Raw genomic sequence first — 24,386 nt, forward strand, 5'->3', positions numbered from 1 at the left:
CGTCAGCCGGTTAATCATCTTTTCGCGGCCGGCCCCTTCACTTTTGCGTGCGTTAGCGGGTTTCGACCGCCGGCGCGGGGTCTCCGGGGCACCTCGGACCCGCCGGGGAGCGGGGAAAGGGCCGCGGAGGGATGAATTGTGCGGCGGCCGAGTCGGGGCAGGCGAGGGGGGCACGGGTTAAGTAGATTTGCAGTGCACATGCTGATGGGTGCGACCATACCAGCACTAATGCACCGGATCCCATCAGAACTCCGCAGTTAAGCGTGCTTGGGCGAGAGCAGTACTAAGATGGGTGACCTCTTGGGAAGTCCTCGTGTTGCACCCCTCTTTTTATCTTTTCAGCCGGTTAATCATCTTTTCGCGGCCGACCCCTTCAATTTTTGGAGACAAATAGGGTGGTCAAGTTCCGGAGGAGCTTGGGGGCGTTTTTTGACCCTTAATTTCGAATTTTTCTTGTATTTTGACACATTTTTAAGATTACAATTTTTTTGACCCTCGTCGTCAGCCGGTTAATCATCTTTTCGCGGCCGGCCCCTTCACTTTTGCGTGCGTTAGCGGGTTTCGACCGCCGGCGCGGGGTCTCCGGGGCACCTCGGACCCGCCGGGGAGCGGGGAAAGGGCCGCGGAGGGATGAATTGTGCGGCGGCCGAGTCGGGGCAGGCGAGGGGGGCACGGGTTAAGTAGATTTGCAGTGCACATGCTGATGGGTGCGACCATACCAGCACTAATGCACCGGATCCCATCAGAACTCCGCAGTTAAGCGTGCTTGGGCGAGAGCAGTACTAAGATGGGTGACCTCTTGGGAAGTCCTCGTGTTGCACCCCTCTTTTTATCTTTTCAGCCGGTTAATCATCTTTTCGCGGCCGACCCCTTCACTTGTTGGAGACAAATAGGGTGGTCAAGTTCCGGAGGAGCTTGGGGGCGTTTTTTGACCCTTAATTTCGAATTTTTCTTGTATTTTGACACATTTTTAAGATTACAATTTTTTTGACCCTCGTCGTCAGCCGGTTAATCATCTTTTCGCGGCCGGCCCCTTCACTTTTGCGTGCGTTAGCGGGTTTCGACCGCCGGCGCGGGGTCTCCGGGGCACCTCGGACCCGCCGGGGAGCGGGGAAAGGGCCGCGGAGGGATGAATTGTGCGGCGGCCGAGTCGGGGCAGGCGAGGGGGGCACGGGTTAAGTAGATTTGCAGTGCACATGCTGATGGGTGCGACCATACCAGCACTAATGCACCGGATCCCATCAGAACTCCGCAGTTAAGCGTGCTTGGGCGAGAGCAGTACTAAGATGGGTGACCTCTTGGGAAGTCCTCGTGTTGCACCCCTCTTTTTATCTTTTCAGCCGGTTAATCATCTTTTCGCGGCCGACCCCTTCAATTGTTGGAGACAAATAGGGTGGTCAAGTTCCGGAGGAGCTTGGGGGCGTTTTTTGACCCTTAATTTCGAATTTTTCTTGTATTTTGACACATTTTTAAGATTACAATTTTTTTGACCCTCGTCGTCAGCCGGTTAATCATCTTTTCGCGGCCGGCCCCTTCACTTTTGCGTGCGTTAGCGGGTTTCGACCGCCGGCGCGGGGTCTCCGGGGCACCTCGGACCCGCCGGGGAGCGGGGAAAGGGCCGCGGAGGGATGAATTGTGCGGCGGCCGAGTCGGGGCAGGCGAGGGGGGCACGGGTTAAGTAGATTTGCAGTGCACATGCTGATGGGTGCGACCATACCAGCACTAATGCACCGGATCCCATCAGAACTCCGCAGTTAAGCGTGCTTGGGCGAGAGCAGTACTAAGATGGGTGACCTCTTGGGAAGTCCTCGTGTTGCACCCCTCTTTTTATCTTTTCAGCCGGTTAATCATCTTTTCGCGGCCGACCCCTTCAATTTTTGGAGACAAATAGGGTGGTCAAGTTCCGGAGGAGCTTGGGGGCGTTTTTTGACCCTTAATTTCGAATTTTTCTTGTATTTTGACACATTTTTAAGATTACAATTTTTTTGACCCTCGTCGTCAGCCGGTTAATCATCTTTTCGCGGCCGGCCCCTTCACTTTTGCGTGCGTTAGCGGGTTTCGACCGCCGGCGCGGGGTCTCCGGGGCACCTCGGACCCGCCGGGGAGCGGGGAAAGGGCCGCGGAGGGATGAATTGTGCGGCGGCCGAGTCGGGGCAGGCGAGGGGGGCACGGGTTAAGTAGATTTGCAGTGCACATGCTGATGGGTGCGACCATACCAGCACTAATGCACCGGATCCCATCAGAACTCCGCAGTTAAGCGTGCTTGGGCGAGAGCAGTACTAAGATGGGTGACCTCTTGGGAAGTCCTCGTGTTGCACCCCTCTTTTTATCTTTTCAGCCGGTTAATCATCTTTTCGCGGCCGACCCCTTCAATTGTTGGAGACAAATAGGGTGGTCAAGTTCCGGAGGAGCTTGGGGGCGTTTTTTGACCCTTAATTTCGAATTTTTCTTGTATTTTGACACATTTTTAAGATTACAATTTTTTTGACCCTCGTCGTCAGCCGGTTAATCATCTTTTCGCGGCCGGCCCCTTCACTTTTGCGTGCGTTAGCGGGTTTCGACCGCCGGCGCGGGGTCTCCGGGGCACCTCGGACCCGCCGGGGAGCGGGGAAAGGGCCGCGGAGGGATGAATTGTGCGGCGGCCGAGTCGGGGCAGGCGAGGGGGGCACGGGTTAAGTAGATTTGCAGTGCACATGCTGATGGGTGCGACCATACCAGCACTAATGCACCGGATCCCATCAGAACTCCGCAGTTAAGCGTGCTTGGGCGAGAGCAGTACTAAGATGGGTGACCTCTTGGGAAGTCCTCGTGTTGCACCCCTCTTTTTATCTTTTCAGCCGGTTAATCATCTTTTCGCGGCCGACCCCTTCAATTGTTGGAGACAAATAGGGTGGTCAAGTTCCGGAGGAGCTTGGGGGCGTTTTTTGACCCTTAATTTCGAATTTTTCTTGTATTTTGACACATTTTTAAGATTACAATTTTTTTGACCCTCGTCGTCAGCCGGTTAATCATCTTTTCGCGGCCGGCCCCTTCACTTTTGCGTGCGTTAGCGGGTTTCGACCGCCGGCGCGGGGTCTCCGGGGCACCTCGGACCCGCCGGGGAGCGGGGAAAGGGCCGCGGAGGGATGAATTGTGCGGCGGCCGAGTCGGGGCAGGCGAGGGGGGCACGGGTTAAGTAGATTTGCAGTGCACATGCTGATGGGTGCGACCATACCAGCACTAATGCACCGGATCCCATCAGAACTCCGCAGTTAAGCGTGCTTGGGCGAGAGCAGTACTAAGATGGGTGACCTCTTGGGAAGTCCTCGTGTTGCACCCCTCTTTTTATCTTTTCAGCCGGTTAATCATCTTTTCGCGGCCGACCCCTTCAATTGTTGGAGACAAATAGGGTGGTCAAGTTCCGGAGGAGCTTGGGGGCGTTTTTTGACCCTTAATTTCGAATTTTTCTTGTATTTTGACACATTTTTAAGATTACAATTTTTTTGACCCTCGTCGTCAGCCGGTTAATCATCTTTTCGCGGCCGGCCCCTTCACTTTTGCGTGCGTTAGCGGGTTTCGACCGCCGGCGCGGGGTCTCCGGGGCACCTCGGACCCGCCGGGGAGCGGGGAAAGGGCCGCGGAGGGATGAATTGTGCGGCGGCCGAGTCGGGGCAGGCGAGGGGGGCACGGGTTAAGTAGATTTGCAGTGCACATGCTGATGGGTGCGACCATACCAGCACTAATGCACCGGATCCCATCAGAACTCCGCAGTTAAGCGTGCTTGGGCGAGAGCAGTACTAAGATGGGTGACCTCTTGGGAAGTCCTCGTGTTGCACCCCTCTTTTTATCTTTTCAGCCGGTTAATCATCTTTTCGCGGCCGACCCCTTCAATTGTTGGAGACAAATAGGGTGGTCAAGTTCCGGAGGAGCTTGGGGGCGTTTTTTGACCCTTAATTTCGAATTTTTCTTGTATTTTGACACATTTTTAAGATTACAATTTTTTTGACCCTCGTCGTCAGCCGGTTAATCATCTTTTCGCGGCCGGCCCCTTCACTTTTGCGTGCGTTAGCGGGTTTCGACCGCCGGCGCGGGGTCTCCGGGGCACCTCGGACCCGCCGGGGAGCGGGGAAAGGGCCGCGGAGGGATGAATTGTGCGGCGGCCGAGTCGGGGCAGGCGAGGGGGGCACGGGTTAAGTAGATTTGCAGTGCACATGCTGATGGGTGCGACCATACCAGCACTAATGCACCGGATCCCATCAGAACTCCGCAGTTAAGCGTGCTTGGGCGAGAGCAGTACTAAGATGGGTGACCTCTTGGGAAGTCCTCGTGTTGCACCCCTCTTTTTATCTTTTCAGCCGGTTAATCATCTTTTCGCGGCCGACCCCTTCAATTGTTGGAGACAAATAGGGTGGTCAAGTTCCGGAGGAGCTTGGGGGCGTTTTTTGACCCTTAATTTCGAATTTTTCTTGTATTTTGACACATTTTTAAGATTACAATTTTTTTGACCCTCGTCGTCAGCCGGTTAATCATCTTTTCGCGGCCGGCCCCTTCACTTTTGCGTGCGTTAGCGGGTTTCGACCGCCGGCGCGGGGTCTCCGGGGCACCTCGGACCCGCCGGGGAGCGGGGAAAGGGCCGCGGAGGGATGAATTGTGCGGCGGCCGAGTCGGGGCAGGCGAGGGGGGCACGGGTTAAGTAGATTTGCAGTGCACATGCTGATGGGTGCGACCATACCAGCACTAATGCACCGGATCCCATCAGAACTCCGCAGTTAAGCGTGCTTGGGCGAGAGCAGTACTAAGATGGGTGACCTCTTGGGAAGTCCTCGTGTTGCACCCCTCTTTTTATCTTTTCAGCCGGTTAATCATCTTTTCGCGGCCGACCCCTTCAATTGTTGGAGACAAATAGGGTGGTCAAGTTCCGGAGGAGCTTGGGGGCGTTTTTTGACCCTTAATTTCGAATTTTTCTTGTATTTTGACACATTTTTAAGATTACAATTTTTTTGACCCTCGTCGTCAGCCGGTTAATCATCTTTTCGCGGCCGGCCCCTTCACTTTTGCGTGCGTTAGCGGGTTTCGACCGCCGGCGCGGGGTCTCCGGGGCACCTCGGACCCGCCGGGGAGCGGGGAAAGGGCCGCGGAGGGATGAATTGTGCGGCGGCCGAGTCGGGGCAGGCGAGGGGGGCACGGGTTAAGTAGATTTGCAGTGCACATGCTGATGGGTGCGACCATACCAGCACTAATGCACCGGATCCCATCAGAACTCCGCAGTTAAGCGTGCTTGGGCGAGAGCAGTACTAAGATGGGTGACCTCTTGGGAAGTCCTCGTGTTGCACCCCTCTTTTTATCTTTTCAGCCGGTTAATCATCTTTTCGCGGCCGACCCCTTCAATTGTTGGAGACAAATAGGGTGGTCAAGTTCCGGAGGAGCTTGGGGGCGTTTTTTGACCCTTAATTTCGAATTTTTCTTGTATTTTGACACATTTTTAAGATTACAATTTTTTTGACCCTCGTCGTCAGCCGGTTAATCATCTTTTCGCGGCCGGCCCCTTCACTTTTGCGTGCGTTAGCGGGTTTCGACCGCCGGCGCGGGGTCTCCGGGGCACCTCGGACCCGCCGGGGAGCGGGGAAAGGGCCGCGGAGGGATGAATTGTGCGGCGGCCGAGTCGGGGCAGGCGAGGGGGGCACGGGTTAAGTAGATTTGCAGTGCACATGCTGATGGGTGCGACCATACCAGCACTAATGCACCGGATCCCATCAGAACTCCGCAGTTAAGCGTGCTTGGGCGAGAGCAGTACTAAGATGGGTGACCTCTTGGGAAGTCCTCGTGTTGCACCCCTCTTTTTATCTTTTCAGCCGGTTAATCATCTTTTCGCGGCCGACCCCTTCAATTGTTGGAGACAAATAGGGTGGTCAAGTTCCGGAGGAGCTTGGGGGCGTTTTTTGACCCTTAATTTCGAATTTTTCTTGTATTTTGACACATTTTTAAGATTACAATTTTTTTGACCCTCGTCGTCAGCCGGTTAATCATCTTTTCGCGGCCGGCCCCTTCACTTTTGCGTGCGTTAGCGGGTTTCGACCGCCGGCGCGGGGTCTCCGGGGCACCTCGGACCCGCCGGGGAGCGGGGAAAGGGCCGCGGAGGGATGAATTGTGCGGCGGCCGAGTCGGGGCAGGCGAGGGGGGCACGGGTTAAGTAGATTTGCAGTGCACATGCTGATGGGTGCGACCATACCAGCACTAATGCACCGGATCCCATCAGAACTCCGCAGTTAAGCGTGCTTGGGCGAGAGCAGTACTAAGATGGGTGACCTCTTGGGAAGTCCTCGTGTTGCACCCCTCTTTTTATCTTTTCAGCCGGTTAATCATCTTTTCGCGGCCGACCCCTTCAGTCTTTGGAGACAAATAGGGTGGTCAAGTTCCGGAGGAGCTTGGGGGCGTTTTTTGACCCTTAATTTCGAATTTTTCTTGTATTTTGACACATTTTTAAGATTACAATTTTTTTGACCCTCGTCGTCAGCCGGTTAATCATCTTTTCGCGGCCGGCCCCTTCACTTTTGCGTGCGTTAGCGGGTTTCGACCGCCGGCGCGGGGTCTCCGGGGCACCTCGGACCCGCCGGGGAGCGGGGAAAGGGCCGCGGAGGGATGAATTGTGCGGCGGCCGAGTCGGGGCAGGCGAGGGGGGCACGGGTTAAGTAGATTTGCAGTGCACATGCTGATGGGTGCGACCATACCAGCACTAATGCACCGGATCCCATCAGAACTCCGCAGTTAAGCGTGCTTGGGCGAGAGCAGTACTAAGATGGGTGACCTCTTGGGAAGTCCTCGTGTTGCACCCCTCTTTTTATCTTTTCAGCCGGTTAATCATCTTTTCGCGGCCGACCCCTTCAATTTTTGGAGACAAATAGGGTGGTCAAGTTCCGGAGGAGCTTGGGGGCGTTTTTTGACCCTTAATTTCGAATTTTTCTTGTATTTTGACACATTTTTAAGATTACAATTTTTTTGACCCTCGTCGTCAGCCGGTTAATCATCTTTTCGCGGCCGGCCCCTTCACTTTTGCGTGCGTTAGCGGGTTTCGACCGCCGGCGCGGGGTCTCCGGGGCACCTCGGACCCGCCGGGGAGCGGGGAAAGGGCCGCGGAGGGATGAATTGTGCGGCGGCCGAGTCGGGGCAGGCGAGGGGGGCACGGGTTAAGTAGATTTGCAGTGCACATGCTGATGGGTGCGACCATACCAGCACTAATGCACCGGATCCCATCAGAACTCCGCAGTTAAGCGTGCTTGGGCGAGAGCAGTACTAAGATGGGTGACCTCTTGGGAAGTCCTCGTGTTGCACCCCTCTTTTTATCTTTTCAGCCGGTTAATCATCTTTTCGCGGCCGACCCCTTCAATTTTGGAGACAAATAGGGTGGTCAAGTTCCGGAGGAGCTTGGGGGCGTTTTTTGACCCTTAATTTCGAATTTTTCTTGTATTTTGACACATTTTTAAGATTACAATTTTTTTGACCCTCGTCGTCAGCCGGTTAATCATCTTTTCGCGGCCGGCCCCTTCACTTTTGCGTGCGTTAGCGGGTTTCGACCGCCGGCGCGGGGTCTCCGGGGCACCTCGGACCCGCCGGGGAGCGGGGAAAGGGCCGCGGAGGGATGAATTGTGCGGCGGCCGAGTCGGGGCAGGCGAGGGGGGCACGGGTTAAGTAGATTTGCAGTGCACATGCTGATGGGTGCGACCATACCAGCACTAATGCACCGGATCCCATCAGAACTCCGCAGTTAAGCGTGCTTGGGCGAGAGCAGTACTAAGATGGGTGACCTCTTGGGAAGTCCTCGTGTTGCACCCCTCTTTTTATCTTTTCAGCCGGTTAATCATCTTTTCGCGGCCGACCCCTTCAATTTTTGGAGACAAATAGGGTGGTCAAGTTCCGGAGGAGCTTGGGGGCGTTTTTTGACCCTTAATTTCGAATTTTTCTTGTATTTTGACACATTTTTAAGATTACAATTTTTTTGACCCTCGTCGTCAGCCGGTTAACATCTTTTCGCGGCCGGCCCCCCTTCACTTTTGCGTGCGTTAGCGGGTTTCGACCGCCGGCGCGGGGTCTCCGGGGCACCTCGGACCCGCCGGGGAGCGGGGAAAGGGCCGCGGAGGGATGAATTGTGCGGCGGCCGAGTCGGGGCAGGCGAGGGGGGCACGGGTTAAGTAGATTTGCAGTGCACATGCTGATGGGTGCGACCATACCAGCACTAATGCACCGGATCCCATCAGAACTCCGCAGTTAAGCGTGCTTGGGCGAGAGCAGTACTAAGATGGGTGACCTCTTGGGAAGTCCTCGTGTTGCACCCCTCTTTTTATCTTTTCAGCCGGTTAATCATCTTTTCGCGGCCGACCCCTTCACATTTTGGAGACAAACACGTTGGTAAAGTTGCGGAGGAGCTTGGGGGCGTTTTTTGACCCTTAATTTCGAATTTTTCTTGTATTTTGACACATTTTTAAGATTACAATTTTTTTGACCCTCGTCGTCAGCCGGTTAATCATCTTTTCGCGGCCGGCCCGCCCCTTCACTTTTGCGTGCGTTAGCGGGTTTCGACCGCCGGCGCGGGGTCTCCGGGGCACCTCGGACCCGCCGGGGAGCGGGGAAAGGGCCGCGGAGGGATGAATTGTGCGGCGGCCGAGTCGGGGCAGGCGAGGGGGCACGGGTTAAGTAGATTTGCAGTGCACATGCTGATGGGTGCGACCATACCAGCACTAATGCACCGGATCCCATCAGAACTCCGCAGTTAAGCGTGCTTGGGCGAGAGCAGTACTAAGATGGGTGACCTCTTGGGAAGTCCTCGTGTTGCACCCCTCTTTTTATCTTTTCAGCCGGTTAATCATCTTTTCGCGGCCGACCCCTTCAATTTTTGGAGACAAATAGGGTGGTCAAGTTCCGGAGGAGCTTGGGGGCGTTTTTTGACCCTTAATTTCGAATTTTTCTTGTATTTTGACACATTTTTAAGATTACAATTTTTTTGACCCTCGTCGTCAGCCGGTTAATCATCTTTTCGCGGCCGGCCCCTTCACTTTTGCGTGCGTTAGCGGGTTTCGACCGCCGGCGCGGGGTCTCCGGGGCACCTCGGACCCGCCAGGGAGCGGGGAAAGGGCCGCGGAGGGATGAATTGTGCGGCGGCCGAGTCGGGGCAGGCGAGGGGGGCACGGGTTAAGTAGATTTGCAGTGCACATGCTGATGGGTGCGACCATACCAGCACTAATGCACCGGATCCCATCAGAACTCCGCAGTTAAGCGTGCTTGGGCGAGAGCAGTACTAAGATGGGTGACCTCTTGGGAAGTCCTCGTGTTGCACCCCTCTTTTTATCTTTTCAGCCGGTTAATCATCTTTTCGCGGCCGACCCCTTCACTTTTTGGTGCCATATAGGGTGGTCAAGTTCCGGAGGAGCTTGGGGGCGTTTTTTGACCCTTAATTTCGAATTTTTCTTGTATTTTGACAGCTTTTTAAGATTACATTTTTTTTGACCCTCGTCGTCAGCCGGTTAATCATCTTTTCGCGGCCGGCCCCTTCACTTTTGCGTGCGTTAGCGGGTTTCGACCGCCGGCGCGGGGTCTCCGGGGCACCTCGGACCCGCCGGGGAGCGGGGAAAGGGCCGCGGAGGGATGAATTGTGCGGCGGCCGAGTCGGGGCAGGCGAGGGGGGCACGGGTTAAGTAGATTTGCAGTGCACATGCTGATGGGTGCGACCATACCAGCACTAATGCACCGGATCCCATCAGAACTCCGCAGTTAAGCGTGCTTGGGCGAGAGCAGTACTAAGATGGGTGACCTCTTGGGAAGTCCTCGTGTTGCACCCCTCTTTTTATCTTTTCAGCCGGTTAATCATCTTTTCGCGGCCGACCCCTTCAATTTTTGGAGACAAATAGGGTGGTCAAGTTCCGGAGGAGCTTGGGGGCGTTTTTTGACCCTTAATTTCGAATTTTTCTTGTATTTTGACACATTTTTAAGATTACAATTTTTTGACCCTCGTCGTCAGCCGGTTAATCATCTTTTCGCGGCCGGCCCCTTCACTTTTGCGTGCGTTAGCGGGTTTCGACCGCCGGCGCGGGGTCTCCGGGGCACCTCGGACCCGCCGGGGAGCGGGGAAAGGGCCGCGGAGGGATGAATTGTGCGGCGCGGCCGAGTCGGGGCAGGCGAGGGGGGCACGGGTTAAGTAGATTTGCAGTGCACATGCTGATGGGTGCGACCATACCAGCACTAATGCACCGGATCCCATCAGAACTCCGCAGTTAAGCGTGCTTGGGCGAGAGCAGTACTAAGATGGGTGACCTCTTGGGAAGTCCTCGTGTTGCACCCCTCTTTTTATCTTTTCAGCCGGTTAATCATCTTTTCGCGGCCGACCCCTTCAATTTTTGGAGACAAATAGGGTGGTCAAGTTCCGGAGGAGCTTGGGGGCGTTTTTTGACCCTTAATTTCGAATTTTTCTTGTATTTTGACACATTTTTAAGATTACAATTTTTTTGACCCTCGTCGTCAGCCGGTTAATCATCTTTTCGCGGCCGGCCCCTTCACTTTTGCGTGCGTTAGCGGGTTTCGACCGCCGCGCGCGGGTCTCCTCGGGGCACCTCGGACCCGCCGGGGAGCGGGGAAAGGGCCGCGGAGGGATGAATTGTGCGGCGGCCGAGTCGGGGCAGGCGAGGGGGGCACGGGTTAAGTAGATTTGCAGTGCACATGCTGATGGGTGCGACCATACCAGCACTAATGCACCGGATCCCATCAGAACTCCGCAGTTAAGCGTGCTTGGGCGAGAGCAGTACTAAGATGGGTGACCTCTTGGGAAGTCCTCGTGTTGCACCCCTCTTTTTATCTTTTCAGCCGGTTAATCATCTTTTCGCGGCCGACCCCTTCAATTTTTGGAGACAAATAGGGTGGTCAAGTTCCGGAGGAGCTTGGGGGCGTTTTTTGACCCTTAATTTCGAATTTTTCTTGTATTTTGACACATTTTTAAGATTACAATTTTTTTGACCCTCGTCGTCAGCCGGTTAATCATCTTTTCGGCCGCGGCCCCTTCACTTTTGCGTGCGTTAGAGGGTTTCGATCGCCGGCGCGGTTCTCCGGGGCAGCTCGGACCCGCCGGGGAGCGGGGAAAGGGCCGCGGAGGGATGAATTGTGCGGCGGCCGAGTCGGGGCAGGCGAGGGGGGCACGGGTTAAGTAGATTTGCAGTGCACATGCTGATGGGTGCGACCATACCAGCACTAATGCACCGGATCCCATCAGAACTCCGCAGTTAAGCGTGCTTGGGCGAGAGCAGTACTAAGATGGGTGACCTCTTGGGAAGTCCTCGTGTTGCACCCCTCTTTTTATCTTTTCAGCCGGTTAATCATCTTTTCGCGGCCGACCCCTTCAATTTTGGAGACAAATAGGGTGGTCAAGTTCCGGAGGAGCTTGGGGCGTTTTTTGACCCTTAATTTCGAATTTTTCTTGTATTTTGACACATTTTTAAGATTACAATTTTTTTGACCCTCGTCGTCAGCCGTTAATCATCTTTTCGCGGCCGGCCCCTTCACTTTTGCGTGCGTTAGCGGGTTTCGACCGCCGGCGCGGGGTCTCCCGGGCACCTCGGACCCGCCGGGGAGCGGGGAAAGGGCCGCGGAGGGAGGAATTGTGCGGCGGCCGAGTCGGGGCAGGCGAGGGGGGGCACGGGTTAAGTAGATTTGCAGTGCACATGCTGATGGGTGCGACCATACCAGCACTAATGCACCGGATCCCATCAGAACTCCGCAGTTAAGGTGCTTGGGCGAGAGCAGTACTAAGATGGGTGACCCTCTTGGGAAGTCCCTCGTGTTGCACCCATCTTTTTATCTTTTCAGCCGGGTTAATCATCTTTTCGCGGCCGACCCCTTCAATTTATGGAGACACAATAGGTGGTCACGTTCCGGAGGAGCTTGGGGGCGTTTTTTTGACCCTTAATTTCGAATTTTTTCTTGTATTTTGACACATTTTTAAGATTACAAATTTTTTGACCCTCGTCGTCAGCCGGGTAATCATCTTTTCGCGGCCGGCCCCTTCACTTTTGCGTGCGTTAGCGGGTTTCGACCGCCGGAGCGGGGTCTCGGGGCACCTCGGACCGCCGGGGAGGGGGGGGAAAGGGCCGCGGAGGGATGAATTGTGCGGCGGCCGAGTCGGGGCAGGCGAGGGGGGCACGGGTTAAGTAGATTTGCAGTGCACATGCTGATCGGGTGCAGACCATACCAGCACTAATGCACGGATCCCATCAGAACTCGCAGTTATAAGCGTGCTTGGGCGAGAGCAGTAAGTCTAAGATGGGTGACCTCTTGGGAAGTCCTCGTGTTGCACCCCTCTTTTTATCTTTTCAGCGGGTTAATCATCTTTTCGCGGCCCCGACCCCTTCAATTTTTGGAGACAAAAGGGTGGTCCAGTTCGGCGGAGCTTGGGGCGTTTTTTGACCTTCAATTCGAATTTTTCTTGTATTTTGACACATTTTTACAGATTACAACTTTTTTTTGACCCTCGTCGTCAGCGGTTAAATCACTTTCTCTTTTCGCGGCACGGCCCTCACTTTTGCGCTGCGTTAGCGTGGTTACGACGCCGGCGCGGGGTCTCCGGGGCACCTCGGACCCGCGGGGAGCGGGGGGAAGAAAGGGCCTCGGAGGGCATGAATTGTGCGGCGGCCGAGTCGAGGGCAGGCGAGGGGGGCACGGGTTTAAGTAGATTTGCAGTGCACATGCTGATGGGTGCGACCATACCAGCACTAATGCACCGGAATACCCATCAGAACTCCGCAGTTAAGCGTGCTTGGGCGAGAGCAGTACTAAGATGGGTGACCTCTTGGGAAGTCCTCGTGTTGCACCCCTCTTTTTATTTTTCAGCCGGGTTAATCATCTTTTGCGGCCGACCCCTTTCAATTTTTGGAGACCAATAGGGTGGTCAAGTTCGGAGGAGCTTGGGGGGTTTTTTGACCCTTAATTACGAATTTTCTCTTGTATTTGACACATTTTTAAGATTACAATTTTTTTGACCCTCGTCGTCAGCCGGTTAATCATTCCTTTTCGCGGCCGGCCCCTTCACTTTTTGCGTGCGTTAGCGGGTTTCGACCGCCGGCGCGGGCGTCTCCGGGGCACCTCGGACCGCCGGGGGGGGGAGGCCCCCCCCCCCGGGGGAAAGGGCCCCCCGCGGAGGGATGAATTGTGCGGCGGGCCGAGTCGGGGCAGGCGAGGGGGGCACGGGTAAGTAGATTTGCAGTGCACATGCTGATGGGTGCGACCATACCAGCACTAATGCACCGGATCCCATAGAACTCCGCAGTTAGCGTGCTTGGGCAGAGAAGCAGTACTAAGATGGGTGACCTCTTGGAAGTCCTCGTGTTGCAACCCCTCTTTTTATCTTTTCAGCCGGTTAATCATCTTTTCGCGGCCGACCCCTTCAATTTTTGGAGACAAATAGGGGGGTCAAGTTCCGGAGGAGCTTGGGGGCGTTTTTTGACCCTTAATTTCGAATTTTTCTTGTATTTTGAACATTTTTAAGATTACAATTTTTTTGACCCTCGTCGTCAGCCGGTGTAATCATCTTTTCGCGGCCGGCCCCTTCACTTTTGCGTGCGATTAGCGGGTTTCGACCGCCGGCGCGGGGTCTCCGGGGCACCCTCGGACCCGCGGGGAGCGGGGAAAGGGCCGCGGAGGGATGAATTGTGCGGCGGCCGAGTCGGGGCAGGCGAGGGGGGGCACGGGTTTAAAGTAGATTTGCAGTGCACATGCTGATGGGTGCGACCATACCAGCACTAATGCACCGGATCCCATCAGACTCCGCAGTTAAGCGTGCTTGGGCGAGAGCAAGTACTAAGATGGGTGACCTCTTGGGAAGTCCTCGTGTTGCACCCCTCTTTTTATCTTTTCAGCCGGTTACTCATCTTTTCGCGGCCGACCCCCTTCAATTTTTGGAGACAAATAGGGTGGTCAAGTTCCGGAGGAGCTTGGGGGCGTTTTTTGACCCTTAATTTCGAATTTTCTTGTATTTTGACACATTTTAAGATTACAATTTTTTTGACCCTCGTCGTCAGCCGGTTAATCATCTTTTCGCGGCCGCCCCTTCACTTTTGCGTGCGTTAGCGGGTTTCGAACGACCGCCGCGCGGGTCTCCGGGGCACCTCGGACCCGCCGGGGAGCGGGGAAAGGGCCGCGGAGGGATGAATTGTGCGGCGGCCGAGTCGGGGCAGGCGAGGGGGCACGGGTTAAGTAGATTTGCAGTGCACATGCTGATGGGTGCGACCATACCAGCACTAATGCACCGGATCCCATCAGAACTCCGCAGTTAAGCGTGCTTGGGCGAGAGCAGTACTAAGATGGGTGACCTCTTGGGAAGTCCTCGTGTTGCACCCCTCTTTTTATCTTTTCAGCCGGTTAATCATCTTTTCGCGGCCGACCCCTTCAATTTTTGGAGACAAATAGGGTGGTCAAGTTCCGGAGGAGCTTGGGGGCGTTTTTTGACCCTTAATTTCGAATTTTTCTTGTATTTTGACACATTTTTAAGATTACAATTTTTTTGACCCTCGTCGTCAGCCGGTTAATCATCTTTTCGCGGCCGGCCCCTTCACTTTTGCGTGCGTTAGCGGGTTTCGACCGCCGGCGCGGGGTCTCCGGGGCACCTCGGACCCGCCGGGGAGCGGGGAAAGGGCCGCGGAGGGATGAATTGTGCGGCGGCCGAGTCGGGGCAGGCGAGGGGGGCACGGGTTAAGTAGATTTGCAGTGCACATGCTGATGGGTGCGACCATACCAGCACTAATGCACCGGATCCCATCAGAACTCCGCAGTTAAGCGTGCTTGGGCGAGAGCAGTACTAAGATGGGTTGCACCCCTCTTTTTATCTTTTCAGCCGGTTAATCATCTTTTCGCGGCCGACCCCTTCAATTTTTGGAGACAAATAGGGTGGTCAAGTTCCGGAGGAGCTTGGGGGCGTTTTTTGACCCTTAATTTCGAATTTTTCTTGTATTTTGACACATTTTTAAGATTACAATTTTTTTGACCCTCGTCGTCAGCCGGTTAATCATCTTTTCGCGGCCGGCCCCTTCACTTTTGCGTGCGTTAGCGGGTTTCGACCGCCGGCGCGGGGTCTCCGGGGCACCTCGGACCCGCCGGGGAGCGGGGAAAGGGCCGCGGAGGGATGAATTGTGCGGCGGCCGAGTCGGGGCAGGCGAGGGGGGCACGGGTTAAGTAGATTTGCAGTGCACATGCTGATGGGTGCGACCATACCAGCACTAATGCACCGGACCATCAGAACTCCGCATCTAAGCGTTAAGCGTGCTTGGCGAGAGCAGTACTAAGATGGGTGACCTCTTGGGAAGTCCTCGTGTTGCACCCCTCTTTATCTTTTCAGCCGTTAATCATCTTTTCGCGGCCGACCCCTTCAATTTTGGAGACAAATAGGGTGGTCAAGTTCCGGAGGAGCTTGGGGGGTTTTTTTGACCCTTAATTTCGAATTTTTCTTGTATTTTGACACATTTTTAAGATTACAATTTTTTTGACCCTCGTCGTCAGCCGTTAATCATCTTTTCGCGGCCGGCCCCTTCACTTTTGCGTGCGTTAGCGGGTTTCGACCGCCGGCGCGGGGTCTCCGGGGCACCTCGGACCCGCCGGGAGCGGGGAAAGGGCCGCGGAGGGATGAATTGTGCGGCGGCCGAGTCGGGGCAGGCGAGGGGGGCACGGGTTAAGTAGATTTGCAGTGCACATGCTGATGGGTGCGACCATACCAGCACTAATGCACCGGATCCCATCAGAACTCCGCAGTTAAGCGTGCTTGGGCGAGAGCAGTACTAAGATGGGTGACCTCTTGGGAAGTCCTCGTGTTGCACCCCTCTTTTTATCTTTTCAGCCGGTTAATCATCTTTTCGCGGCCGACCCCTTCACTTTTGGAGACAAATAGGGTGGTCAAGTTCCGGAGGAGCTTGGGGGCGTTTTTTGACCCTTAATTTCGAATTTTTCTTGTATTTTGACACATTTTTAAGATTACAATTTTTTTGACCCTCGTCGTCAGCCGGTTAATCATCTTTTCGCGGCCGGCCCCTTCACTTTTGCGTGCGTTAGCGGGTTTCGACCGCCGGCGCGGGGTCTCCGGGGCACCTCGGACCCGCCGGGGAGCGGGGAAAGGGCCGCGGAGGGATGAATTGTGCGGCGGCCGAGTCGGGGCAGGCGAGGGGGGCACGGGTTAAGTAGATTTGCAGTGCACATGCTGATGGGTGCGACCATACCAGCACTAATGCACCGGATCCCATCAGAACTCCGCAGTTAAGCGTGCTTGGGCGAGAGCAGCACTAAGATGGGTGACCTCTTGGTAAGATGGGTGACCTCTTGGGAAGTCCTCGTGTTGCACCCCTCTTTTTATCTTTTCAGCCGGTTAATCATCTTTTCGCGGCCGACCCCTTCAATTTTTGGAGACAAATAGGGTGGTCAAGTTCCGGAGGAGCTTGGGGGCGTTTTTTGACCCTTAATTTCGAATTTTTCTTGTATTTTGACACATTTTTAAGATTACAATTTTTTTGACCCTCGTCGTCAGCCGGTTAATCATCTTTTCGCGGCCGGCCCCTTCACTTTTGCGTGCGTTAGCGGGTTTCGACCGCCGGCGCGGGGTCTCCGGGGCACCTCGGACCCGCCGGGGAGCGGGGAAAGGGCCGCGGAGGGATGAATTGTGCGGCGGCCGAGTCGGGGCAGGCGAGGGGGGCACGGGTTAAGTAGATTTGCAGTGCACATGCTGATGGGTGCGACCATACCAGCACTAATGCACCGGATCCCATCAGAACTCCGCAGTTAAGCGTGCTTGGGCGAGAGCAGTACTAAGACGGGCGCCCTGTTGGACAGTCCTCGTCTTGCCCCCCCCTTTCCATCTTTTCAGCCGGTTAATCATCTTTTCGCGGCCCACGCCCTCAATTTTGGAGACAAATAGGGTGGTCAAGTTCCGGAGGAGCTTGGGGGCGTTTTTTGACCCTTAATTTCGAATTTTTTTGTATTTTTGACACATTTTTAAGATTACAATTTTTTTGACCCTCGTCGTCAGCCGGTTAATCATCTTTTCGCGGCCGGCCCCTTCCCTTTTGCGTCCTTTAGGGGGGTTCGACCGCCGGCCCGGGTCTCCGGGCACCTCGGACCCGCCGGGGAGCGGGAAAGGGCCGCGGAGGGATGAATTGTGCGGCGGCCGAGTCGGGGCAGGCGAGGGGGGCACGGGTTAAGTAGATTTGCAGTGCACATGCTGATGGGTGCGACCATACCAGCACTAATGCACCGGATCCCATCAGAACTCCGCAGTTAAGCGTGCTTGGGCGAGAGCAGTACTAAGATGGGTGACCTCTTGGGAAGTCCTCGTGTTGCACCCCTCTTTTTATCTTTTCAGCCGGTTAATCATCTTTTCGCGGCCGACCCCTTCAATTTTTGGAGACAAATAGGGTGGTCAAGTTCCGGAGGAGCTTGGGGGCGTTTTTTGACCCTTAATTTCGAATTTTTCTTGTATTTTGACACATTTTTAAGATTACAATTTTTTTGACCCTCGTCGTCAGCCGGTTAATCATCTTTTCGCGGCCGGCCCCTTCACTTTTGCGTGCGTTAGCGGGTTTCGACCGCCGGCGCGGGGTCTCCGGGGCACCTCGGACCCGCCGCGGAGGGATGAATTGTGCGGCGGCCGAGTCGGGGCAGGCGAGGGGGGCACGGGTTAAGTAGATTTGCAGTGCACATGCTGATGGGTGCGACCATACCAGCACTAATGCACCGGATCCCATCAGAACTCCGCAGTTAAGCGTGCTTGGGCGAGAGCAGTACTAAGATGGGTGACCTCTTGGGAAGTCCTCGTGTTGCACCCCTCTTTTTATCTTTTCAGCCGTTAATCATCTTTTCGCGGCCGACCCCTTCAATTGTTGGAGACAAATAGGGTGGTCAAGTTCCGGAGGAGCTTGGGGGCGTTTTTTGACCCTTAATTTCGAATTTTTCTTGTATTTTGACACATTTTTAAGATTACAATTTTTTTGACCCTCGTCGTCAGCCGTTAATCATCTTTTCGCGGCCGGCCCCTTCACTTTTGCGTGCGTTAGCGGGTTCGACGACCGCCGCGCGGGGTCTCCGGGGCACCTCGGACCCGCCGGGAGCGGGGAAAGGGCCGCGGAGGGATGAATTGTGCGGCGGCCGAGTCGGGGCAGGCGAGGGGGGCACGGGTTAAGTAGATTTGCAGTGCACATGCTGATGGTGCGACCATACCAGCACTAATGCACCGGATCCCATCAGAACTCCGCAGTTAAGCGTGCTTGGGCGAGAGCAGTACTAAGATGGGTGACCTCTTGGGAAGTCCTCGTGTTGCACCCCTCTTTTTATCTTTTCAGCCGGTTAATCATCTTTTCGCGGCCGACCCCTTCAATTTTTGGAGACAAATAGGGTGGTCAAGTTCCGGAGGAGCTTGGGGGCGTTTTTTGACCCTTAATTTCGAATTTTTCTTGTATTTTGACACATTTTTAAGATTACAATTTTTTTGACCCTCGTCGTCAGCCGGTTAATCATCTTTTCGCGGCCGGCCCCTTCACTTTTGCGTGCGTTAGCGGGTTTCGACCGCCGGCGCGGGGTCTCCGGGGCACCTCGGACCCGCCGGGGAGCGGGGAAAGGGCCGCGGAGGGATGAATTGTGCGGCGGCCGAGTCGGGGCAGGCGAGGGGGGCACGGGTTAAGTAGATTTGCAGTGCACATGCTGATGGGTGCGACCATACCAGCACTAATGCACCGGATCCCATCAGAACTCCGCAGTTAAGCGTGCTTGGGCGAGAGCAGTACTAAGATGGGTGACCTCTTGGGAAGTCCTCGTGTTGCACCCCTCCTTTTATCTTTTTCAGCCGGTTAATCCTCTTTTCGCGGCCGACCCCTTCAATTTTTGGAGACAAATAGGTGGTCAAGTTCCGGAGGAGCTTGGGGGCGTTTTTTGACCCTTAATTTCGAATTTTTCTTGTATTTTGACACATTTTTAAGATTACAATTTTTTTGACCCTCGTCGTCAGCCGGTTAATCATCTTTTCGCGGCCGGCCCCTTCACTTTTGCGTGCGTTAGCGGGTTTCGACCCGCCGGCGCGGGGTCTCCGGGGCACCTCGGACCCGCCGCGACGCGGGGAACGGGCCGCCGAGGGATGAATTGTGCGGCGGCCGAGTCGGGGCAGGCGAGGGGGGCACGGGTTAAGTAGATTTGCAGTGCACATGCTGATGGGTGCGACCATACCAGCACTAATGCACCGGATCCCATCAGAACTCCGCAGTTAAGCGTGCTTGGGCGAGAGCAGTACTAAGATGGGTGACCTCTTGGGAAGTCCTCGTGTTGCACCCCTCTTTTTATCTTTTCAGCCGGTTAATCATCTTTTCGCGGCCGACCCCTTCAATTTTTGGAGACAAATAGGGTGGTCAAGTTCCGGAGGAGCTTGGGGGCGTTTTTTGACCCTTAATTTCGAATTTTTCTTGTATTTTGACACATTTTTAAGATTACAATTTTTTTGACCCTCGTCGTCAGCCGGTTAATCATCTTTTCGCGGCCGGCCCCTTCACTTTTGCGTGCGTTAGCGGGTTTCGACCGCCGGCGCGGGGTCTCCGGGGCACCTCGGACCCGCCGGGGAGCGGGGAAAGCGCCGCGGAGGGATGAATTGTGCGGCGGCCGAGTCGGGGCAGGCGAGGGGGGCACGGGTTAAGTAGATTTGCAGTGCACATGCTGATGGGTGCGACCATACCAGCACTAATGCACCGGATCCCATCAGAACTCCGCAGTTAAGCGTGCTTGGGCGAGAGCAGTACTAAGATGGGTGACCTCTTGGGAAGTCCTCGTGTTGCACCCCTCTTTTTATCTTTTCAGCCGGTTAATCATCAGTTCGCGGCGGACCCCTTGAGTTTTTGGAGTCAAATGGGGTGGTCAAGTCCCGGAGGGGCGTGGGGGCGTTTTTTTGACCCTTAATTTCGAATTTTTCTTGTATTTTGACACATTTTTAAGATTACAATTTTTTTGACCCTCGTCGTCAGCCGGTTAATCATCTTTTCGCGCGCCGGCCCCTTCACTTTTGCGTGCGTTAGCGGGTTTCGACCGCCGGCGCGGGGTCTCCGGGGCACCTCGGACCCGCCGGGGAGCGGGAAAGGGCCGCGGAGGGATGAATTGTGCGGCGGCCGAGTCGGGGCAGGCGAGGGGGGCACGGGTTAAGTAGATTTGCAGTGCACATGCTGATGGGTGCGACCATACCAGCACTAATGCACCGGATCCCATCAGAACTCCGCAGTTAAGCGTGCTTGGGCGAGAGCAGTACTAAGATGGGTGACCTCTTGGGAAGTCCTCGTGTTGCACCCCTCTTTTTATCTTTTCAGCCGGTTAATCATCTTTTCGCGGCCGACCCCTTCAATTTTTGGAGACAAATAGGGTGGTCAAGTTCCGGAGGAGCTTGGGGGCGTTTTTTGACCCTTAATTTCGAATTTTTCTTGTATTTTGACACATTTTTAAGATTACAATTTTTTTGACCCTCGTCGTCAGCCGGTTAATCATCTTTTCGCGGCCGGCCCCTTCACTTTTGCGTGCGTTAGCGGGTTTCGACCGCCGGCGCGGGGTCTCCGGGGCACCTCGGACCCGCCGGGGAGCGGGAAAGGGCCGCGGAGGGATGAATTGTGCGGCGGCCGAGTCGGGGCAGGCGAGGGGGCACGGGTTAAGTAGATTTGCAGTGCACATGCTGATGGGTGCGACCATACCAGCACTAATGCACCGGATCCCATCAGAACTCCGCAGTTAAGCGTGCTTGGGCGAGAGCAGTACTAAGATGGGTGACCTCTTGGGAAGTCCTCGTGTTGCACCCCTCTTTTTATCTTTTCAGCCGTTAATCATCTTTTCGCGGCCGACCCCTTCAATTTTGGAGACAAATAGGGTGGTCAAGTTCCGGAGGAGCTTGGGGGCGTTTTTTGACCCTTAATTTCGAATTTTTCTTGTATTTTGACACATTTTTAAGATTACAATTTTTTTGACCCTCGTCGTCAGCCGGTTAATCATCTTTTCGCGGCCGGCCCCTTCACTTTTGCGTGCGTTAGCGGGTTTCGACCGCCGGCGCGGGGTCTCCGGGGCACCTCGGACCCGCCGGGGAGCGGGGAAAGGGCCGCGGAGGGATGAATTGTGCGGCGGCCGAGTCGGGGCAGGCGAGGGGGCACGGGTTAAGTAGATTTGCAGTGCACATGCTGATGGGTGCGACCATACCAGCACTAATGCACCGGATCCCATCAGAACTCCGCAGTTAAGCGTGCTTGGGCGAGAGCAGTACTAAGATGGGTGACCTCTTGGGAAGTCCTCGTGTTGCACCCCTCTTTTTATCTTTTCAGCCGGTTAATCATCTTTCGCGGCCGACCCCTTCAATTGTTGGAGACAAATAGGGTGGTCAAGTTCCGGAGGAGCTTGGGGGCGTTTTTTGACCCTTAATTTCGAATTTTTCTTGTATTTTGACACATTTTTAAGATTACAATTTTTTGACCCTCGTCGTCAGCCGGTTAATCATCTTTTCGCGGGCCGGCCCCTTCACTTTTGCGTGCGTTAGCGGGTTTCGACCGCCGGCGCGGGGTCTCCGGGGCACCTCGGACCCGCCGGGGAGCGGGGAAAGGCCGCGGAGGGATGAATTGTGCGGCGGCCGAGTCGGGGCAGGCGAGGGGGGCACGGGTTAAGTAGATTTGCAGTGCACATGCTGATGGGTGCGACCATACCAGCACTAATGCACCGGATCCCATCAGAACTCCGCAGTTAAGCGTGCTTGGGCGAGAGCAGTACTAAGATGGGTGACCTCTTGGGAAGTCCTCGTGTTGCACCCCTCTTTTTATCTTTTCAGCCGGTTAATCATCTTTTCGCGGCCGACCCCTTCAATTTGGAGACAAATAGGGTGGTCAAGTTCCGGAGGAGCTTGGGGGCGTTTTTTGACCCTTAATTTCGAATTTTTCTTGTATTTTGACACATTTTTAAGATTACAATTTTTTTGACCCTCGTCGTCAGCCGGTTAATCATCTTTTCGCGGCCGGCCCCTTCACTTTTGCGTGCGTTAGCGGGTTTCGACCGCCGGCGCGGGGTCTCCGGGGCACCTCGGACCCGCCGCGGAGGGATGAATTGTGCGGCGGCCGAGTCGGGGCAGGCGAGGGGGGCACGGGTTAAGTAGATTTGCAGTGCACATGCTGATGGGTGCGACCATACCAGCACTAATGCACCGGATCCCATCAGAACTCCGCAGTTAAGCGTGCTTGGGCGAGAGCAGTACTAAGATGGGTGACCTCTTGGGAAGTCCTCGTGTTGCACCCCACTCTTTTTATCTTTTCAGCCGGTTAATCATCTTTTCGCGGCCGACCCCTTCAATTTTTGGAGACAAATAGGGTGGTCAAGTTCCGGAGGAGCTTGGGGGCGTTTTTTGACCCTTAATTTCGAATTTTTCTTGTATTTTGACACATTTTTAAGATTACAATTTTTTGACCCTCGTCGTCAGCCGGTTAATCATCTTTTCGCGGCCGGCCCCTTCACTTTTGCGTGCGTTAGCGGGTTTCGACCGCCGGCGCGGGGTCTCCGGGGCACCTCGGACCCGCCGGGGAGCGGGGAAAGGGCCGCGGAGGGATGAATTGTGCGGCGGCCGAGTCGGGGCAGGTGAGGGGGCACGGGTTAAGTAGATTTGCAGTGCACATGCTGATGGGTGCGACCATACCAGCACTAATGCACCGGATCCCATCAGAACTCCGCAGTTAAGCGTGCTTGGGCGAGAGCAGTACTAAGATGGTGACCTCTTGGGAAGTCCTCGTGTTGCACCCCTCTTTTTATCTTTTCAGCCGTTTAATCATCTTTTCGCGGCCGACCCCTTCAATTTTTGGAGCCAAATAGGGTGGTCAAGTTCCGGAGGAGCTTGGGGGCGTTTTTTGACCCTTAATTTCGAATTGTTCTTGTATTTTGACACATTTTTAAGATTACAATTTTTTTGAACCCTCGTCGTCAGCCGGTTAATCATCTTTTCGCGGCCGGCCCCTTCACTTTTGAGTACGTTAGCGGGCTTCGACTGACGGCGACGGGTTTCTGGGGCACCTCGGACCCGCCGGGGAGCGGGGAAAGGGCCGCGGAGGGATGAATTGTGCGGCGGCCGAGTCGGGGCAGGCGAGGGGGGCACGGGTTAAGTAGATTTGCAGTGCACATGCTGATGGGTGCGACCATACCAGCACTAATGCACCGGATCCCATCAGAACTCCGCAGTTAAGCGTGCTTGGGCGAGAGCAGTACTAAGATGGGTGACCTCTTGGGAAGTCCTCGTGTTGCACCCCTCTTTTTATCTTTTCAGCCGGTTAATCATCTTTTCGCGGCCGACCCCTTCAATTTTTGGAGACAAATAGGGTGGTCAAGTTCCGGAGGAGCTTGGGGGCGTTTTTTGACCCTTAATTTCGAATTTTTCTTGTGTTTTGTCGCGATGTTATGGTGTCGATTTTTTTGTCCCTCGTCGTCAGCCGGTTAATCATCTTTTCGCGGCCGGCCCCTTCACTTTTGCGTGCGTTAGCGGGTTTCGACCGCCGGCGCGGGGTCTCCGGGGCACCTCGGACCCGCCGGGGAGCGGGGAAAGGGCCGCGGAGGGATGAATTGTGCGGCGGCCGAGTCGGGGCAGGCGAGGGGGGCACGGGTTAAGTAGATTTGCAGTGCACATGCTGATGGGTGCGACCATACCAGCACTAATGCACCGGATCCCATCAGAACTCCGCAGTTAAGCGTGCTTGGGCGAGAGCAGTACTAAGATGGGTGACCTCTTGGGAAGTCCTCGTGTTGCACCCCTCTTTTTATCTTTTCAGCCGGTTAATCATCTTTTCGCGGCCGACCCCTTCAATTTTTGGAGACAAATAGGGTGGTCAAGTTCCGGAGGAGCTTGGGGGCGTTTTTTGACCCTTAATTTCGAATTTTTCTTGTATTTTGACACATTTTTAAGATTACAATTTTTTTGACCCTCGTCGTCAGCCGGTTAATCATCTTTTCGCGGCCGGCCCTTCACTTTTGCGTGCGTTAGCGGGTTTCGACCGCCGGCGCGGGTCTCCGGGGCACCTCGGACCCGCCGGGAGCGGGAAAGGGCCGCGGAGGGATGAATTGTGCGGCGGCCGAGTCGGGGCAGGCGAGGGGGCACGGGTAAGTAGATTTGCAGTGCACATGCTGATGGGTGCGACCATACCAGCACTAATGCACCGGATCCCATCAGAACTCCGCAGTTAAGCGTGCTTGGGCGAGAGCAGTACTAAGATGGGTGACCTCTTGGGAAGTCCTCGTGTTGCACCCCTCTTTTATCTTTTCAGCCGTTTAATCATCTTTTCGCGGCCGACCCCTTCAATTTTTGGAGACAAATAGGGTGGTCAAGTTCCGGAGGAGCTTGGGGGCGTTTTTTGACCCTTAATTTCGAA

General features: G+C 55.1%; 43 non-coding genes and 6 pseudogenes across 43 annotated transcripts; all 49 read left to right on the forward strand.

Annotated features, from left to right (window-relative positions):
* The first annotated feature begins 206 nt into the window (after positions 1-206).
* On the forward strand, positions 207-325 carry LOC127903353 (5S ribosomal RNA). The gene has a single exon (XR_008056070.1). It is a non-coding gene; the product is annotated as a 5S ribosomal RNA (ribosomal RNA).
* A 380-nt stretch (positions 326-705) lies between these two features.
* LOC127903354 (5S ribosomal RNA) lies at positions 706-824 on the forward strand. The gene has a single exon (XR_008056071.1). It is a non-coding gene; the product is annotated as a 5S ribosomal RNA (ribosomal RNA).
* Positions 825-1,204: 380 nt separating this feature from the next.
* Positions 1,205-1,323, forward strand: LOC127903355 (5S ribosomal RNA). The gene has a single exon (XR_008056072.1). It is a non-coding gene; the product is annotated as a 5S ribosomal RNA (ribosomal RNA).
* Positions 1,324-1,703: 380 nt separating this feature from the next.
* On the forward strand, positions 1,704-1,822 carry LOC127903357 (5S ribosomal RNA). Its single transcript, XR_008056074.1, has one exon. It is a non-coding gene; the product is annotated as a 5S ribosomal RNA (ribosomal RNA).
* A 380-nt stretch (positions 1,823-2,202) lies between these two features.
* Positions 2,203-2,321, forward strand: LOC127903358 (5S ribosomal RNA). Its single transcript, XR_008056075.1, has one exon. It is a non-coding gene; the product is annotated as a 5S ribosomal RNA (ribosomal RNA).
* Positions 2,322-2,701: 380 nt separating this feature from the next.
* On the forward strand, positions 2,702-2,820 carry LOC127903359 (5S ribosomal RNA). The gene has a single exon (XR_008056076.1). It is a non-coding gene; the product is annotated as a 5S ribosomal RNA (ribosomal RNA).
* A 380-nt stretch (positions 2,821-3,200) lies between these two features.
* Positions 3,201-3,319, forward strand: LOC127903360 (5S ribosomal RNA). Its single transcript, XR_008056077.1, has one exon. It is a non-coding gene; the product is annotated as a 5S ribosomal RNA (ribosomal RNA).
* Positions 3,320-3,699: 380 nt separating this feature from the next.
* Positions 3,700-3,818, forward strand: LOC127903361 (5S ribosomal RNA). The gene has a single exon (XR_008056078.1). It is a non-coding gene; the product is annotated as a 5S ribosomal RNA (ribosomal RNA).
* A 380-nt stretch (positions 3,819-4,198) lies between these two features.
* On the forward strand, positions 4,199-4,317 carry LOC127903362 (5S ribosomal RNA). Its single transcript, XR_008056079.1, has one exon. It is a non-coding gene; the product is annotated as a 5S ribosomal RNA (ribosomal RNA).
* A 380-nt stretch (positions 4,318-4,697) lies between these two features.
* On the forward strand, positions 4,698-4,816 carry LOC127903363 (5S ribosomal RNA). The gene has a single exon (XR_008056080.1). It is a non-coding gene; the product is annotated as a 5S ribosomal RNA (ribosomal RNA).
* A 380-nt stretch (positions 4,817-5,196) lies between these two features.
* Positions 5,197-5,315, forward strand: LOC127903364 (5S ribosomal RNA). Its single transcript, XR_008056081.1, has one exon. It is a non-coding gene; the product is annotated as a 5S ribosomal RNA (ribosomal RNA).
* Positions 5,316-5,695: 380 nt separating this feature from the next.
* On the forward strand, positions 5,696-5,814 carry LOC127903365 (5S ribosomal RNA). The gene has a single exon (XR_008056082.1). It is a non-coding gene; the product is annotated as a 5S ribosomal RNA (ribosomal RNA).
* A 380-nt stretch (positions 5,815-6,194) lies between these two features.
* LOC127903366 (5S ribosomal RNA) lies at positions 6,195-6,313 on the forward strand. The gene has a single exon (XR_008056083.1). It is a non-coding gene; the product is annotated as a 5S ribosomal RNA (ribosomal RNA).
* Positions 6,314-6,693: 380 nt separating this feature from the next.
* Positions 6,694-6,812, forward strand: LOC127903368 (5S ribosomal RNA). Its single transcript, XR_008056085.1, has one exon. It is a non-coding gene; the product is annotated as a 5S ribosomal RNA (ribosomal RNA).
* A 380-nt stretch (positions 6,813-7,192) lies between these two features.
* Positions 7,193-7,311, forward strand: LOC127903369 (5S ribosomal RNA). Its single transcript, XR_008056086.1, has one exon. It is a non-coding gene; the product is annotated as a 5S ribosomal RNA (ribosomal RNA).
* Positions 7,312-7,690: 379 nt separating this feature from the next.
* On the forward strand, positions 7,691-7,809 carry LOC127903370 (5S ribosomal RNA). The gene has a single exon (XR_008056087.1). It is a non-coding gene; the product is annotated as a 5S ribosomal RNA (ribosomal RNA).
* Positions 7,810-8,190: 381 nt separating this feature from the next.
* On the forward strand, positions 8,191-8,309 carry LOC127903371 (5S ribosomal RNA). Its single transcript, XR_008056088.1, has one exon. It is a non-coding gene; the product is annotated as a 5S ribosomal RNA (ribosomal RNA).
* A 383-nt stretch (positions 8,310-8,692) lies between these two features.
* LOC127903372 (5S ribosomal RNA) lies at positions 8,693-8,811 on the forward strand. The gene has a single exon (XR_008056089.1). It is a non-coding gene; the product is annotated as a 5S ribosomal RNA (ribosomal RNA).
* A 380-nt stretch (positions 8,812-9,191) lies between these two features.
* On the forward strand, positions 9,192-9,310 carry LOC127903373 (5S ribosomal RNA). Its single transcript, XR_008056090.1, has one exon. It is a non-coding gene; the product is annotated as a 5S ribosomal RNA (ribosomal RNA).
* A 380-nt stretch (positions 9,311-9,690) lies between these two features.
* LOC127903374 (5S ribosomal RNA) lies at positions 9,691-9,809 on the forward strand. Its single transcript, XR_008056091.1, has one exon. It is a non-coding gene; the product is annotated as a 5S ribosomal RNA (ribosomal RNA).
* Positions 9,810-10,190: 381 nt separating this feature from the next.
* Positions 10,191-10,309, forward strand: LOC127903375 (5S ribosomal RNA). Its single transcript, XR_008056092.1, has one exon. It is a non-coding gene; the product is annotated as a 5S ribosomal RNA (ribosomal RNA).
* A 382-nt stretch (positions 10,310-10,691) lies between these two features.
* Positions 10,692-10,810, forward strand: LOC127903376 (5S ribosomal RNA). The gene has a single exon (XR_008056093.1). It is a non-coding gene; the product is annotated as a 5S ribosomal RNA (ribosomal RNA).
* Positions 10,811-11,189: 379 nt separating this feature from the next.
* Positions 11,190-11,308, forward strand: LOC127903377 (5S ribosomal RNA). The gene has a single exon (XR_008056094.1). It is a non-coding gene; the product is annotated as a 5S ribosomal RNA (ribosomal RNA).
* Positions 11,309-11,686: 378 nt separating this feature from the next.
* Positions 11,687-11,806, forward strand: LOC127903563 (5S ribosomal RNA). The gene has a single exon (XR_008056278.1). It is a non-coding gene; the product is annotated as a 5S ribosomal RNA (ribosomal RNA).
* Positions 11,807-12,190: 384 nt separating this feature from the next.
* Positions 12,191-12,313, forward strand: LOC127903570 (5S ribosomal RNA; annotated as a pseudogene).
* Positions 12,314-12,706: 393 nt separating this feature from the next.
* Positions 12,707-12,827, forward strand: LOC127903538 (5S ribosomal RNA). The gene has a single exon (XR_008056254.1). It is a non-coding gene; the product is annotated as a 5S ribosomal RNA (ribosomal RNA).
* A 402-nt stretch (positions 12,828-13,229) lies between these two features.
* LOC127903569 (5S ribosomal RNA) lies at positions 13,230-13,347 on the forward strand (annotated as a pseudogene).
* A 385-nt stretch (positions 13,348-13,732) lies between these two features.
* On the forward strand, positions 13,733-13,851 carry LOC127903544 (5S ribosomal RNA). The gene has a single exon (XR_008056260.1). It is a non-coding gene; the product is annotated as a 5S ribosomal RNA (ribosomal RNA).
* Positions 13,852-14,230: 379 nt separating this feature from the next.
* Positions 14,231-14,349, forward strand: LOC127903379 (5S ribosomal RNA). Its single transcript, XR_008056096.1, has one exon. It is a non-coding gene; the product is annotated as a 5S ribosomal RNA (ribosomal RNA).
* A 380-nt stretch (positions 14,350-14,729) lies between these two features.
* Positions 14,730-14,825, forward strand: LOC127903572 (5S ribosomal RNA; annotated as a pseudogene).
* Positions 14,826-15,205: 380 nt separating this feature from the next.
* Positions 15,206-15,328, forward strand: LOC127903568 (5S ribosomal RNA; annotated as a pseudogene).
* A 374-nt stretch (positions 15,329-15,702) lies between these two features.
* LOC127903380 (5S ribosomal RNA) lies at positions 15,703-15,821 on the forward strand. The gene has a single exon (XR_008056097.1). It is a non-coding gene; the product is annotated as a 5S ribosomal RNA (ribosomal RNA).
* Positions 15,822-16,200: 379 nt separating this feature from the next.
* LOC127903562 (5S ribosomal RNA) lies at positions 16,201-16,339 on the forward strand (annotated as a pseudogene).
* Positions 16,340-16,719: 380 nt separating this feature from the next.
* On the forward strand, positions 16,720-16,838 carry LOC127903567 (5S ribosomal RNA; annotated as a pseudogene).
* Positions 16,839-17,214: 376 nt separating this feature from the next.
* On the forward strand, positions 17,215-17,333 carry LOC127903381 (5S ribosomal RNA). Its single transcript, XR_008056098.1, has one exon. It is a non-coding gene; the product is annotated as a 5S ribosomal RNA (ribosomal RNA).
* Positions 17,334-17,694: 361 nt separating this feature from the next.
* On the forward strand, positions 17,695-17,813 carry LOC127903382 (5S ribosomal RNA). Its single transcript, XR_008056099.1, has one exon. It is a non-coding gene; the product is annotated as a 5S ribosomal RNA (ribosomal RNA).
* Positions 17,814-18,190: 377 nt separating this feature from the next.
* LOC127903497 (5S ribosomal RNA) lies at positions 18,191-18,309 on the forward strand. Its single transcript, XR_008056213.1, has one exon. It is a non-coding gene; the product is annotated as a 5S ribosomal RNA (ribosomal RNA).
* Positions 18,310-18,689: 380 nt separating this feature from the next.
* On the forward strand, positions 18,690-18,808 carry LOC127903384 (5S ribosomal RNA). The gene has a single exon (XR_008056100.1). It is a non-coding gene; the product is annotated as a 5S ribosomal RNA (ribosomal RNA).
* A 381-nt stretch (positions 18,809-19,189) lies between these two features.
* Positions 19,190-19,308, forward strand: LOC127903385 (5S ribosomal RNA). Its single transcript, XR_008056101.1, has one exon. It is a non-coding gene; the product is annotated as a 5S ribosomal RNA (ribosomal RNA).
* A 380-nt stretch (positions 19,309-19,688) lies between these two features.
* On the forward strand, positions 19,689-19,807 carry LOC127903386 (5S ribosomal RNA). Its single transcript, XR_008056102.1, has one exon. It is a non-coding gene; the product is annotated as a 5S ribosomal RNA (ribosomal RNA).
* Positions 19,808-20,188: 381 nt separating this feature from the next.
* Positions 20,189-20,307, forward strand: LOC127903387 (5S ribosomal RNA). Its single transcript, XR_008056103.1, has one exon. It is a non-coding gene; the product is annotated as a 5S ribosomal RNA (ribosomal RNA).
* A 378-nt stretch (positions 20,308-20,685) lies between these two features.
* Positions 20,686-20,804, forward strand: LOC127903388 (5S ribosomal RNA). Its single transcript, XR_008056104.1, has one exon. It is a non-coding gene; the product is annotated as a 5S ribosomal RNA (ribosomal RNA).
* Positions 20,805-21,181: 377 nt separating this feature from the next.
* On the forward strand, positions 21,182-21,300 carry LOC127903389 (5S ribosomal RNA). Its single transcript, XR_008056105.1, has one exon. It is a non-coding gene; the product is annotated as a 5S ribosomal RNA (ribosomal RNA).
* Positions 21,301-21,678: 378 nt separating this feature from the next.
* On the forward strand, positions 21,679-21,797 carry LOC127903391 (5S ribosomal RNA). Its single transcript, XR_008056107.1, has one exon. It is a non-coding gene; the product is annotated as a 5S ribosomal RNA (ribosomal RNA).
* Positions 21,798-22,156: 359 nt separating this feature from the next.
* LOC127903392 (5S ribosomal RNA) lies at positions 22,157-22,275 on the forward strand. Its single transcript, XR_008056108.1, has one exon. It is a non-coding gene; the product is annotated as a 5S ribosomal RNA (ribosomal RNA).
* A 380-nt stretch (positions 22,276-22,655) lies between these two features.
* LOC127903523 (5S ribosomal RNA) lies at positions 22,656-22,773 on the forward strand. The gene has a single exon (XR_008056239.1). It is a non-coding gene; the product is annotated as a 5S ribosomal RNA (ribosomal RNA).
* A 381-nt stretch (positions 22,774-23,154) lies between these two features.
* Positions 23,155-23,273, forward strand: LOC127903393 (5S ribosomal RNA). Its single transcript, XR_008056109.1, has one exon. It is a non-coding gene; the product is annotated as a 5S ribosomal RNA (ribosomal RNA).
* A 380-nt stretch (positions 23,274-23,653) lies between these two features.
* Positions 23,654-23,772, forward strand: LOC127903394 (5S ribosomal RNA). Its single transcript, XR_008056110.1, has one exon. It is a non-coding gene; the product is annotated as a 5S ribosomal RNA (ribosomal RNA).
* A 374-nt stretch (positions 23,773-24,146) lies between these two features.
* Positions 24,147-24,265, forward strand: LOC127903395 (5S ribosomal RNA). Its single transcript, XR_008056111.1, has one exon. It is a non-coding gene; the product is annotated as a 5S ribosomal RNA (ribosomal RNA).
* Positions 24,266-24,386: the final 121 nt, after the last annotated feature.

The sequence above is a fragment of the Citrus sinensis genome, chromosome 6 (genome assembly GCF_022201045.2).
Source record: "Citrus sinensis cultivar Valencia sweet orange chromosome 6, DVS_A1.0, whole genome shotgun sequence".
In the NCBI taxonomy this organism is placed as follows: Eukaryota; Viridiplantae; Streptophyta; class Magnoliopsida; order Sapindales; family Rutaceae; genus Citrus; species Citrus sinensis.